Source organism: Anomaloglossus baeobatrachus, unplaced genomic scaffold (assembly GCF_048569485.1).
Source record: "Anomaloglossus baeobatrachus isolate aAnoBae1 unplaced genomic scaffold, aAnoBae1.hap1 Scaffold_2719, whole genome shotgun sequence".
Lineage (NCBI taxonomy): Eukaryota > Metazoa > Chordata > Amphibia > Anura > Aromobatidae > Anomaloglossus > Anomaloglossus baeobatrachus.
Window position 1 is genome coordinate 152,844 of NW_027442223.1, and position 12,980 is coordinate 165,823.

General features: G+C 46.3%; 8 non-coding genes across 8 annotated transcripts; all 8 read left to right on the plus strand.

Annotated features, from left to right (window-relative positions):
* The first annotated feature begins 795 nt into the window (after positions 1-795).
* Positions 796-986, plus strand: LOC142265141 (U2 spliceosomal RNA). Its single transcript, XR_012731511.1, has one exon. It is a non-coding gene; the product is annotated as a U2 spliceosomal RNA (small nuclear RNA).
* Positions 987-2,373: 1,387 nt separating this feature from the next.
* Positions 2,374-2,564, plus strand: LOC142265142 (U2 spliceosomal RNA). The gene has a single exon (XR_012731512.1). It is a non-coding gene; the product is annotated as a U2 spliceosomal RNA (small nuclear RNA).
* Positions 2,565-3,951: 1,387 nt separating this feature from the next.
* Positions 3,952-4,142, plus strand: LOC142265144 (U2 spliceosomal RNA). Its single transcript, XR_012731513.1, has one exon. It is a non-coding gene; the product is annotated as a U2 spliceosomal RNA (small nuclear RNA).
* A 1,387-nt stretch (positions 4,143-5,529) lies between these two features.
* On the plus strand, positions 5,530-5,720 carry LOC142265145 (U2 spliceosomal RNA). The gene has a single exon (XR_012731514.1). It is a non-coding gene; the product is annotated as a U2 spliceosomal RNA (small nuclear RNA).
* Positions 5,721-7,107: 1,387 nt separating this feature from the next.
* On the plus strand, positions 7,108-7,298 carry LOC142265146 (U2 spliceosomal RNA). Its single transcript, XR_012731515.1, has one exon. It is a non-coding gene; the product is annotated as a U2 spliceosomal RNA (small nuclear RNA).
* A 1,387-nt stretch (positions 7,299-8,685) lies between these two features.
* On the plus strand, positions 8,686-8,876 carry LOC142265147 (U2 spliceosomal RNA). Its single transcript, XR_012731516.1, has one exon. It is a non-coding gene; the product is annotated as a U2 spliceosomal RNA (small nuclear RNA).
* A 1,387-nt stretch (positions 8,877-10,263) lies between these two features.
* On the plus strand, positions 10,264-10,454 carry LOC142265149 (U2 spliceosomal RNA). Its single transcript, XR_012731518.1, has one exon. It is a non-coding gene; the product is annotated as a U2 spliceosomal RNA (small nuclear RNA).
* Positions 10,455-11,841: 1,387 nt separating this feature from the next.
* Positions 11,842-12,032, plus strand: LOC142265150 (U2 spliceosomal RNA). Its single transcript, XR_012731519.1, has one exon. It is a non-coding gene; the product is annotated as a U2 spliceosomal RNA (small nuclear RNA).
* Positions 12,033-12,980: the final 948 nt, after the last annotated feature.

Sequence of the window (12,980 nt, forward strand, 5' to 3'; positions counted from 1 at the left end):
GCAATATAAGGAACGTCAAATACTAAGAAAGGGCGGCCTATGAAAGAATTACTACTTTCAATAAGTACACTTAAACGGCTAATTGGGAATAGAAAAACTGTAAAAAGCCCTCTGAGAAAGCCCCCCTCTAACCTTTGATAGTAAGCTTTTCTGTAGTCTGCCTGTTGATGTATTTTCCGTTTGAACTGTGCACAACATGAAGAGACGGAACACTGGCGGCTTGTCACAATGCCCCCCGATGACATCACAATAGCGCTGCTGCCTAGAAAACAAGCTGCGCAGAAGAAGTTGTTCTTTGGGTGGGAGGGTGGGCTAGTGGAAGGAGGGGGCAATCTCTTTTTTTCCCGGGTGGTAGGGGGATGACAGGAGAAGGGAAGCGGGTGGTGAGAAAGGTACAGAGGGCAGGGTTTGGGGGCTGGGAAGGAAAGGGAAAAGATTAGGGTTTGGGGATGATGAAAGGGCTTTCTACGGGTAAGGATGGCAAAGGGTGGCAGTGACGGAAAGTCAGGCAACCTGTCCTGTCCGTCTTTTTGTATCGTGAATTGGAAAGACTGCAAGGGGGAGGGGAGTTGCTTGCGCCCTAAAGGAGGAGTTATTCAGATTCATTGCAGTGGGCGGCGGCTGCAAAACGCACCATTCTTCTTGTTTTGGCTCTGCAAAGCAGCCTTTTCAAGGGTTGGCTTGGGTGACAAAATGTCTTGTGTAGGCGTGGGTTTGTCTCCCTCTCGCTCTCTCTCCCTAAGATGTGTCCGGCATAGGCCAGGGTGCCACTCGAGGCCCAAACCAATTCTGGTTATCGCTTCTCGGCCTTTTGGCTAAGATCAAGTGTAGTATCTGTTCTTATCAGTTTAATATCTGATACGTCCCCTATCTGGGGACCATATATTAAATGGATTTTTAGAACAGGGAGATGGAAAAAGAGCTTGCTCTGTCCACTCCACGCATTGACCTGGTATTGCAGTACCTCCAGGAACGGTGCACCCCTTCTTAACCCAGTTTCCAAAAGCAGAACTCAATTCACCTGATTCATATTAGCCCGATTTAATGAATTGGAAGAAAGCATACGTCTTCATATGCACCTCAATTTGGCCCATTCACTTTTCACACTTCCTCCTTTTGTTTTTTATCTTTCACACTTTTGACTTTCTTTATTCATCCAAATAGCAAACTCATCACCACTCAACCTGACCAACTCGGCTATGTCCCCGTGCTGCAGTTCTCTGTCTTATCTAGATCATTTGCAATTGAATGGAATAGATCCCTTTTGGACAAAGTGGATTCACCTGCTGCTGCAGTGACCACAGGTGTGATAACATCTAGAATTGGCATCTGGTGCGATCTCTCCGCTTCCACTCCAAAGAAAGTTACCTGTTTATTCCTATCATGCATTGGTTTTTGGGGTTTTCTTTGAGTAATGATGATCTCTTTAGTAGTCTGTTGGCGCCCTCTCCTGGAGGAATAGTTTGCTTGCTCTTGGACATTCTAAAAGAGAGGTCATGATAGACATTGAGCTTCTGAGCTCAATTGGGGACAGTCATGGGTGATGAATGTTTGCAACCTACTGCGAAGCCTCATACCGCAATATAAGGAACGTCAAATACTAAGAAAGGGCGGCCTATGAAAGAATTACTACTTTCAATAAGTACACTTAAACGGCTAATTGGGAATAGAAAAACTGTAAAAAGCCCTCTGAGAAAGCCCCCCTCTAACCTTTGATAGTAAGCTTTTCTGTAGTCTGCCTGTTGATGTATTTTCCGTTTGAACTGTGCACAACATGAAGAGACGGAACACTGGCGGCTTGTCACAATGCCCCCCGATGACATCACAATAGCGCTGCTGCCTAGAAAACAAGCTGCGCAGAAGAAGTTGTTCTTTGGGTGGGAGGGTGGGCTAGTGGAAGGAGGGGGCAATCTCTTTTTTTCCCGGGTGGTAGGGGGATGACAGGAGAAGGGAAGCGGGTGGTGAGAAAGGTACAGAGGGCAGGGTTTGGGGGCTGGGAAGGAAAGGGAAAAGATTAGGGTTTGGGGATGATGAAAGGGCTTTCTACGGGTAAGGATGGCAAAGGGTGGCAGTGACGGAAAGTCAGGCAACCTGTCCTGTCCGTCTTTTTGTATCGTGAATTGGAAAGACTGCAAGGGGGAGGGGAGTTGCTTGCGCCCTAAAGGAGGAGTTATTCAGATTCATTGCAGTGGGCGGCGGCTGCAAAACGCACCATTCTTCTTGTTTTGGCTCTGCAAAGCAGCCTTTTCAAGGGTTGGCTTGGGTGACAAAATGTCTTGTGTAGGCGTGGGTTTGTCTCCCTCTCGCTCTCTCTCCCTAAGATGTGTCCGGCATAGGCCAGGGTGCCACTCGAGGCCCAAACCAATTCTGGTTATCGCTTCTCGGCCTTTTGGCTAAGATCAAGTGTAGTATCTGTTCTTATCAGTTTAATATCTGATACGTCCCCTATCTGGGGACCATATATTAAATGGATTTTTAGAACAGGGAGATGGAAAAAGAGCTTGCTCTGTCCACTCCACGCATTGACCTGGTATTGCAGTACCTCCAGGAACGGTGCACCCCTTCTTAACCCAGTTTCCAAAAGCAGAACTCAATTCACCTGATTCATATTAGCCCGATTTAATGAATTGGAAGAAAGCATACGTCTTCATATGCACCTCAATTTGGCCCATTCACTTTTCACACTTCCTCCTTTTGTTTTTTATCTTTCACACTTTTGACTTTCTTTATTCATCCAAATAGCAAACTCATCACCACTCAACCTGACCAACTCGGCTATGTCCCCGTGCTGCAGTTCTCTGTCTTATCTAGATCATTTGCAATTGAATGGAATAGATCCCTTTTGGACAAAGTGGATTCACCTGCTGCTGCAGTGACCACAGGTGTGATAACATCTAGAATTGGCATCTGGTGCGATCTCTCCGCTTCCACTCCAAAGAAAGTTACCTGTTTATTCCTATCATGCATTGGTTTTTGGGGTTTTCTTTGAGTAATGATGATCTCTTTAGTAGTCTGTTGGCGCCCTCTCCTGGAGGAATAGTTTGCTTGCTCTTGGACATTCTAAAAGAGAGGTCATGATAGACATTGAGCTTCTGAGCTCAATTGGGGACAGTCATGGGTGATGAATGTTTGCAACCTACTGCGAAGCCTCATACCGCAATATAAGGAACGTCAAATACTAAGAAAGGGCGGCCTATGAAAGAATTACTACTTTCAATAAGTACACTTAAACGGCTAATTGGGAATAGAAAAACTGTAAAAAGCCCTCTGAGAAAGCCCCCCTCTAACCTTTGATAGTAAGCTTTTCTGTAGTCTGCCTGTTGATGTATTTTCCGTTTGAACTGTGCACAACATGAAGAGACGGAACACTGGCGGCTTGTCACAATGCCCCCCGATGACATCACAATAGCGCTGCTGCCTAGAAAACAAGCTGCGCAGAAGAAGTTGTTCTTTGGGTGGGAGGGTGGGCTAGTGGAAGGAGGGGGCAATCTCTTTTTTTCCCGGGTGGTAGGGGGATGACAGGAGAAGGGAAGCGGGTGGTGAGAAAGGTACAGAGGGCAGGGTTTGGGGGCTGGGAAGGAAAGGGAAAAGATTAGGGTTTGGGGATGATGAAAGGGCTTTCTACGGGTAAGGATGGCAAAGGGTGGCAGTGACGGAAAGTCAGGCAACCTGTCCTGTCCGTCTTTTTGTATCGTGAATTGGAAAGACTGCAAGGGGGAGGGGAGTTGCTTGCGCCCTAAAGGAGGAGTTATTCAGATTCATTGCAGTGGGCGGCGGCTGCAAAACGCACCATTCTTCTTGTTTTGGCTCTGCAAAGCAGCCTTTTCAAGGGTTGGCTTGGGTGACAAAATGTCTTGTGTAGGCGTGGGTTTGTCTCCCTCTCGCTCTCTCTCCCTAAGATGTGTCCGGCATAGGCCAGGGTGCCACTCGAGGCCCAAACCAATTCTGGTTATCGCTTCTCGGCCTTTTGGCTAAGATCAAGTGTAGTATCTGTTCTTATCAGTTTAATATCTGATACGTCCCCTATCTGGGGACCATATATTAAATGGATTTTTAGAACAGGGAGATGGAAAAAGAGCTTGCTCTGTCCACTCCACGCATTGACCTGGTATTGCAGTACCTCCAGGAACGGTGCACCCCTTCTTAACCCAGTTTCCAAAAGCAGAACTCAATTCACCTGATTCATATTAGCCCGATTTAATGAATTGGAAGAAAGCATACGTCTTCATATGCACCTCAATTTGGCCCATTCACTTTTCACACTTCCTCCTTTTGTTTTTTATCTTTCACACTTTTGACTTTCTTTATTCATCCAAATAGCAAACTCATCACCACTCAACCTGACCAACTCGGCTATGTCCCCGTGCTGCAGTTCTCTGTCTTATCTAGATCATTTGCAATTGAATGGAATAGATCCCTTTTGGACAAAGTGGATTCACCTGCTGCTGCAGTGACCACAGGTGTGATAACATCTAGAATTGGCATCTGGTGCGATCTCTCCGCTTCCACTCCAAAGAAAGTTACCTGTTTATTCCTATCATGCATTGGTTTTTGGGGTTTTCTTTGAGTAATGATGATCTCTTTAGTAGTCTGTTGGCGCCCTCTCCTGGAGGAATAGTTTGCTTGCTCTTGGACATTCTAAAAGAGAGGTCATGATAGACATTGAGCTTCTGAGCTCAATTGGGGACAGTCATGGGTGATGAATGTTTGCAACCTACTGCGAAGCCTCATACCGCAATATAAGGAACGTCAAATACTAAGAAAGGGCGGCCTATGAAAGAATTACTACTTTCAATAAGTACACTTAAACGGCTAATTGGGAATAGAAAAACTGTAAAAAGCCCTCTGAGAAAGCCCCCCTCTAACCTTTGATAGTAAGCTTTTCTGTAGTCTGCCTGTTGATGTATTTTCCGTTTGAACTGTGCACAACATGAAGAGACGGAACACTGGCGGCTTGTCACAATGCCCCCCGATGACATCACAATAGCGCTGCTGCCTAGAAAACAAGCTGCGCAGAAGAAGTTGTTCTTTGGGTGGGAGGGTGGGCTAGTGGAAGGAGGGGGCAATCTCTTTTTTTCCCGGGTGGTAGGGGGATGACAGGAGAAGGGAAGCGGGTGGTGAGAAAGGTACAGAGGGCAGGGTTTGGGGGCTGGGAAGGAAAGGGAAAAGATTAGGGTTTGGGGATGATGAAAGGGCTTTCTACGGGTAAGGATGGCAAAGGGTGGCAGTGACGGAAAGTCAGGCAACCTGTCCTGTCCGTCTTTTTGTATCGTGAATTGGAAAGACTGCAAGGGGGAGGGGAGTTGCTTGCGCCCTAAAGGAGGAGTTATTCAGATTCATTGCAGTGGGCGGCGGCTGCAAAACGCACCATTCTTCTTGTTTTGGCTCTGCAAAGCAGCCTTTTCAAGGGTTGGCTTGGGTGACAAAATGTCTTGTGTAGGCGTGGGTTTGTCTCCCTCTCGCTCTCTCTCCCTAAGATGTGTCCGGCATAGGCCAGGGTGCCACTCGAGGCCCAAACCAATTCTGGTTATCGCTTCTCGGCCTTTTGGCTAAGATCAAGTGTAGTATCTGTTCTTATCAGTTTAATATCTGATACGTCCCCTATCTGGGGACCATATATTAAATGGATTTTTAGAACAGGGAGATGGAAAAAGAGCTTGCTCTGTCCACTCCACGCATTGACCTGGTATTGCAGTACCTCCAGGAACGGTGCACCCCTTCTTAACCCAGTTTCCAAAAGCAGAACTCAATTCACCTGATTCATATTAGCCCGATTTAATGAATTGGAAGAAAGCATACGTCTTCATATGCACCTCAATTTGGCCCATTCACTTTTCACACTTCCTCCTTTTGTTTTTTATCTTTCACACTTTTGACTTTCTTTATTCATCCAAATAGCAAACTCATCACCACTCAACCTGACCAACTCGGCTATGTCCCCGTGCTGCAGTTCTCTGTCTTATCTAGATCATTTGCAATTGAATGGAATAGATCCCTTTTGGACAAAGTGGATTCACCTGCTGCTGCAGTGACCACAGGTGTGATAACATCTAGAATTGGCATCTGGTGCGATCTCTCCGCTTCCACTCCAAAGAAAGTTACCTGTTTATTCCTATCATGCATTGGTTTTTGGGGTTTTCTTTGAGTAATGATGATCTCTTTAGTAGTCTGTTGGCGCCCTCTCCTGGAGGAATAGTTTGCTTGCTCTTGGACATTCTAAAAGAGAGGTCATGATAGACATTGAGCTTCTGAGCTCAATTGGGGACAGTCATGGGTGATGAATGTTTGCAACCTACTGCGAAGCCTCATACCGCAATATAAGGAACGTCAAATACTAAGAAAGGGCGGCCTATGAAAGAATTACTACTTTCAATAAGTACACTTAAACGGCTAATTGGGAATAGAAAAACTGTAAAAAGCCCTCTGAGAAAGCCCCCCTCTAACCTTTGATAGTAAGCTTTTCTGTAGTCTGCCTGTTGATGTATTTTCCGTTTGAACTGTGCACAACATGAAGAGACGGAACACTGGCGGCTTGTCACAATGCCCCCCGATGACATCACAATAGCGCTGCTGCCTAGAAAACAAGCTGCGCAGAAGAAGTTGTTCTTTGGGTGGGAGGGTGGGCTAGTGGAAGGAGGGGGCAATCTCTTTTTTTCCCGGGTGGTAGGGGGATGACAGGAGAAGGGAAGCGGGTGGTGAGAAAGGTACAGAGGGCAGGGTTTGGGGGCTGGGAAGGAAAGGGAAAAGATTAGGGTTTGGGGATGATGAAAGGGCTTTCTACGGGTAAGGATGGCAAAGGGTGGCAGTGACGGAAAGTCAGGCAACCTGTCCTGTCCGTCTTTTTGTATCGTGAATTGGAAAGACTGCAAGGGGGAGGGGAGTTGCTTGCGCCCTAAAGGAGGAGTTATTCAGATTCATTGCAGTGGGCGGCGGCTGCAAAACGCACCATTCTTCTTGTTTTGGCTCTGCAAAGCAGCCTTTTCAAGGGTTGGCTTGGGTGACAAAATGTCTTGTGTAGGCGTGGGTTTGTCTCCCTCTCGCTCTCTCTCCCTAAGATGTGTCCGGCATAGGCCAGGGTGCCACTCGAGGCCCAAACCAATTCTGGTTATCGCTTCTCGGCCTTTTGGCTAAGATCAAGTGTAGTATCTGTTCTTATCAGTTTAATATCTGATACGTCCCCTATCTGGGGACCATATATTAAATGGATTTTTAGAACAGGGAGATGGAAAAAGAGCTTGCTCTGTCCACTCCACGCATTGACCTGGTATTGCAGTACCTCCAGGAACGGTGCACCCCTTCTTAACCCAGTTTCCAAAAGCAGAACTCAATTCACCTGATTCATATTAGCCCGATTTAATGAATTGGAAGAAAGCATACGTCTTCATATGCACCTCAATTTGGCCCATTCACTTTTCACACTTCCTCCTTTTGTTTTTTATCTTTCACACTTTTGACTTTCTTTATTCATCCAAATAGCAAACTCATCACCACTCAACCTGACCAACTCGGCTATGTCCCCGTGCTGCAGTTCTCTGTCTTATCTAGATCATTTGCAATTGAATGGAATAGATCCCTTTTGGACAAAGTGGATTCACCTGCTGCTGCAGTGACCACAGGTGTGATAACATCTAGAATTGGCATCTGGTGCGATCTCTCCGCTTCCACTCCAAAGAAAGTTACCTGTTTATTCCTATCATGCATTGGTTTTTGGGGTTTTCTTTGAGTAATGATGATCTCTTTAGTAGTCTGTTGGCGCCCTCTCCTGGAGGAATAGTTTGCTTGCTCTTGGACATTCTAAAAGAGAGGTCATGATAGACATTGAGCTTCTGAGCTCAATTGGGGACAGTCATGGGTGATGAATGTTTGCAACCTACTGCGAAGCCTCATACCGCAATATAAGGAACGTCAAATACTAAGAAAGGGCGGCCTATGAAAGAATTACTACTTTCAATAAGTACACTTAAACGGCTAATTGGGAATAGAAAAACTGTAAAAAGCCCTCTGAGAAAGCCCCCCTCTAACCTTTGATAGTAAGCTTTTCTGTAGTCTGCCTGTTGATGTATTTTCCGTTTGAACTGTGCACAACATGAAGAGACGGAACACTGGCGGCTTGTCACAATGCCCCCCGATGACATCACAATAGCGCTGCTGCCTAGAAAACAAGCTGCGCAGAAGAAGTTGTTCTTTGGGTGGGAGGGTGGGCTAGTGGAAGGAGGGGGCAATCTCTTTTTTTCCCGGGTGGTAGGGGGATGACAGGAGAAGGGAAGCGGGTGGTGAGAAAGGTACAGAGGGCAGGGTTTGGGGGCTGGGAAGGAAAGGGAAAAGATTAGGGTTTGGGGATGATGAAAGGGCTTTCTACGGGTAAGGATGGCAAAGGGTGGCAGTGACGGAAAGTCAGGCAACCTGTCCTGTCCGTCTTTTTGTATCATGAATTGGAAAGACTGCAAGGGGGAGGGGAGTTGCTTGCGCCCTAAAGGAGGAGTTATTCAGATTCATTGCAGTGGGCGGCGGCTGCAAAACGCACCATTCTTCTTGTTTTGGCTCTGCAAAGCAGCCTTTTCAAGGGTTGGCTTGGGTGACAAAATGTCTTGTGTAGGCGTGGGTTTGTCTCCCTCTCGCTCTCTCTCCCTAAGATGTGTCCGGCATAGGCCAGGGTGCCACTCGAGGCCCAAACCAATTCTGGTTATCGCTTCTCGGCCTTTTGGCTAAGATCAAGTGTAGTATCTGTTCTTATCAGTTTAATATCTGATACGTCCCCTATCTGGGGACCATATATTAAATGGATTTTTAGAACAGGGAGATGGAAAAAGAGCTTGCTCTGTCCACTCCACGCATTGACCTGGTATTGCAGTACCTCCAGGAACGGTGCACCCCTTCTTAACCCAGTTTCCAAAAGCAGAACTCAATTCACCTGATTCATATTAGCCCGATTTAATGAATTGGAAGAAAGCATACGTCTTCATATGCACCTCAATTTGGCCCATTCACTTTTCACACTTCCTCCTTTTGTTTTTTATCTTTCACACTTTTGACTTTCTTTATTCATCCAAATAGCAAACTCATCACCACTCAACCTGACCAACTCGGCTATGTCCCCGTGCTGCAGTTCTCTGTCTTATCTAGATCATTTGCAATTGAATGGAATAGATCCCTTTTGGACAAAGTGGATTCACCTGCTGCTGCAGTGACCACAGGTGTGATAACATCTAGAATTGGCATCTGGTGCGATCTCTCCGCTTCCACTCCAAAGAAAGTTACCTGTTTATTCCTATCATGCATTGGTTTTTGGGGTTTTCTTTGAGTAATGATGATCTCTTTAGTAGTCTGTTGGCACCCTCTCCTGGAGGAATAGTTTGCTTGCTCTTGGACATTCTAAAAGAGAGGTCATGATAGACATTGAGCTTCTGAGCTCAATTGGGGACAGTCATGGGTGATGAATGTTTGCAACCTACTGCGAAGCCTCATACCGCAATATAAGGAACGTCAAATACTAAGAAAGGGCGGCCTATGAAAGAATTACTACTTTCAATAAGTACACTTAAACGGCTAATTGGGAATAGAAAAACTGTAAAAAGCCCTCTGAGAAAGCCCCCCTCTAACCTTTGATAGTAAGCTTTTCTGTAGTCTGCCTGTTGATGTATTTTCCGTTTGAACTGTGCACAACATGAAGAGACGGAACACTGGCGGCTTGTCACAATGCCCCCCGATGACATCACAATAGCGCTGCTGCCTAGAAAACAAGCTGCGCAGAAGAAGTTGTTCTTTGGGTGGGAGGGTGGGCTAGTGGAAGGAGGGGGCAATCTCTTTTTTTCCCGGGTGGTAGGGGGATGACAGGAGAAGGGAAGCGGGTGGTGAGAAAGGTACAGAGGGCAGGGTTTGGGGGCTGGGAAGGAAAGGGAAAAGATTAGGGTTTGGGGATGATGAAAGGGCTTTCTACGGGTAAGGATGGCAAAGGGTGGCAGTGACGGAAAGTCAGGCAACCTGTCCTGTCCGTCTTTTTGTATCGTGAATTGGAAAGACTGCAAGGGGGAGGGGAGTTGCTTGCGCCCTAAAGGAGGAGTTATTCAGATTCATTGCAGTGGGCGGCGGCTGCAAAACGCACCATTCTTCTTGTTTTGGCTCTGCAAAGCAGCCTTTTCAAGGGTTGGCTTGGGTGACAAAATGTCTTGTGTAGGCGTGGGTTTGTCTCCCTCTCGCTCTCTCTCCCTAAGATGTGTCCGGCATAGGCCAGGGTGCCACTCGAGGCCCAAACCAATTCTGGTTATCGCTTCTCGGCCTTTTGGCTAAGATCAAGTGTAGTATCTGTTCTTATCAGTTTAATATCTGATACGTCCCCTATCTGGGGACCATATATTAAATGGATTTTTAGAACAGGGAGATGGAAAAAGAGCTTGCTCTGTCCACTCCACGCATTGACCTGGTATTGCAGTACCTCCAGGAACGGTGCACCCCTTCTTAACCCAGTTTCCAAAAGCAGAACTCAATTCACCTGATTCATATTAGCCCGATTTAATGAATTGGAAGAAAGCATACGTCTTCATATGCACCTCAATTTGGCCCATTCACTTTTCACACTTCCTCCTTTTGTTTTTTATCTTTCACACTTTTGACTTTCTTTATTCATCCAAATAGCAAACTCATCACCACTCAACCTGACCAACTCGGCTATGTCCCCGTGCTGCAGTTCTCTGTCTTATCTAGATCATTTGCAATTGAATGGAATAGATCCCTTTTGGACAAAGTGGATTCACCTGCTGCTGCAGTGACCACAGGTGTGATAACATCTAGAATTGGCATCTGGTGCGATCTCTCCGCTTCCACTCCAAAGAAAGTTACCTGTTTATTCCTATCATGCATTGGTTTTTGGGGTTTTCTTTGAGTAATGATGATCTCTTTAGTAGTCTGTTGGCGCCCTCTCCTGGAGGAATAGTTTGCTTGCTCTTGGACATTCTAAAAGAGAGGTCATGATAGACATTGAGCTTCTGAGCTCAATTGGGGACAGTCATGGGTGATGAATGTTTGCAACCTACTGCGAAGCCTCATACCGCAATATAAGGAACGTCAAATACTAAGAAAGGGCGGCCTATGAAAGAATTACTACTTTCAATAAGTACACTTAAACGGCTAATTGGGAATAGAAAAACTGTAAAAAGCCCTCTGAGAAAGCCCCCCTCTAACCTTTGATAGTAAGCTTTTCTGTAGTCTGCCTGTTGATGTATTTTCCGTTTGAACTGTGCACAACATGAAGAGACGGAACACTGGCGGCTTGTCACAATGCCCCCCGATGACATCACAATAGCGCTGCTGCCTAGAAAACAAGCTGCGCAGAAGAAGTTGTTCTTTGGGTGGGAGGGTGGGCTAGTGGAAGGAGGGGGCAATCTCTTTTTTTCCCGGGTGGTAGGGGGATGACAGGAGAAGGGAAGCGGGTGGTGAGAAAGGTACAGAGGGCAGGGTTTGGGGGCTGGGAAGGAAAGGGAAAAGATTAGGGTTTGGGGATGATGAAAGGGCTTTCTACGGGTAAGGATGGCAAAGGGTGGCAGTGACGGAAAGTCAGGCAACCTGTCCTGTCCGTCTTTTTGTATCGTGAATTGGAAAGACTGCAAGGGGGAGGGGAGTTGCTTGCGCCCTAAAGGAGGAGTTATTCAGATTCATTGCAGTGGGCGGCGGCTGCAAAACGCACCATTCTTCTTGTTTTGGCTCTGCAAAGCAGCCTTTTCAAGGGTTGGCTTGGGTGACAAAATGTCTTGTGTAGGCGTGGGTTTGTCTCCCTCTCGCTCTCTCTCCCTAAGATGTGTCCGGCATAGGCCAGGGTGCCACTCGAGGCCCAAACCAATTCTGGTTATCGCTTCTCGGCCTTTTGGCTAAGATCAAGTGTAGTATCTGTTCTTATCAGTTTAATATCTGATACGTCCCCTATCTGGGGACCATATATTAAATGGATTTTTAGAACAGGGAGATGGAAAAAGAGCTTGCTCTGTCCACTCCACGCATTGACCTGGTATTGCAGTACCTCCAGGAACGGTGCACCCCTTCTTAACCCAGTTTCCAAAAGCAGAACTCAATTCACCTGATTCATATTAGCCCGATTTAATGAATTGGAAGAAAGCATACGTCTTCATATGCACCTCAATTTGGCCCATTCACTTTTCACACTTCCTCCTTTTGTTTTTTATCTTTCACACTTTTGACTTTCTTTATTCATCCAAATAGCAAACTCATCACCACTCAACCTGACCAACTCGGCTATGTCCCCGTGCTGCAGTTCTCTGTCTTATCTAGATCATTTGCAATTGAATGGAATAGATCCCTTTTGGACAAAGTGGATTCACCTGCTGCTGCAGTGACCACAGGTGTGATAACATCTAGAATTGGCATCTGGTGCGATCTCTCCGCTTCCACTCCAAAGAAAGTTACCTGTTTATTCCTATCATGCATTGGTTTTTGGGGTTTTCTTTGAGTAATGATGATCTCTTTAGTAGTCTGTTGGCGCCCTCTCCTGGAGGAATAGTTTGCTTGCTCTTGGACATTCTAAAAGAGAGGTCATGATAGACATTGAGCTTCTGAGCTCAATTGGGGACAGTCATGGGTGATGAATGTTTGCAACCTACTGCGAAGCCTCATACCGCAATATAAGGAACGTCAAATACTAAGAAAGGGCGGCCTATGAAAGAATTACTACTTTCAATAAGTACACTTAAACGGCTAATTGGGAATAGAAAAACTGTAAAAAGCCCTCTGAGAAAGCCCCCCTCTAACCTTTGATAGTAAGCTTTTCTGTAGTCTGCCTGTTGATGTATTTTCCGTTTGAACTGTGCACAACATGAAGAGACGGAACACTGGCGGCTTGTCACAATGCCCCCCGATGACATCACAATAGCGCTGCTGCCTAGAAAACAAGCTGCGCAGAAGAAGTTGTTCTTTGGGTGGGAGGGTGGGCTAGTGGAAGGAGGGGGCAATCTCTTTTTTTCCCGGGTGGTAGG